Here is a 495-nt window from a genome sequence, read left to right as displayed (position 1 = left end):
ATGTCTGACTGAGCCTCTCCCTAGTAATTGGGAGGAAAATTACCCCCCTTTCTTGTAATCCGTGCATACGAGGTGACAGAGGGGACCCAAGTTGCGAATGTACCCGACCTCCTGGAGCCCTCGTTGCGATCGGGGAGGCAAATGAGCCCTCATTGGGATTTCCAGGCAAGCCCGGCCATCTGGTCGCCCCATTGGAAAGCATTGCGGGCGACCAGATGGCCGAGGGGATGAGGGAGACCAGATGGCCGAAGGGATAGGTGCGACCAGGTGGCCGAGGGGATAGGTGCGACCAGATGGCTGAGGGGAAAGGGGTGACCAGATGGCTGGGCTCGAAAGGGAAGCTCTGTGCCTCAACGATAGAGTGAGCGGGCACCAGGGTAAGGGGGACCGGAGGCCCAGAGCCCCAGCTGGGCCCCAGCCATGGAGCCAGCGAGGGGGACCCGATGGGCCCTCTGACCTGGGGCCCGCGGACACCTTGCCAAGCAGGGAAGGCCT

This window comes from Triturus cristatus, chromosome 8 (genome assembly GCF_964204655.1).
Source record: "Triturus cristatus chromosome 8, aTriCri1.1, whole genome shotgun sequence".
Lineage (NCBI taxonomy): Eukaryota > Metazoa > Chordata > Amphibia > Caudata > Salamandridae > Triturus > Triturus cristatus.
This window is presented reverse-complemented; position numbering follows the sequence as displayed.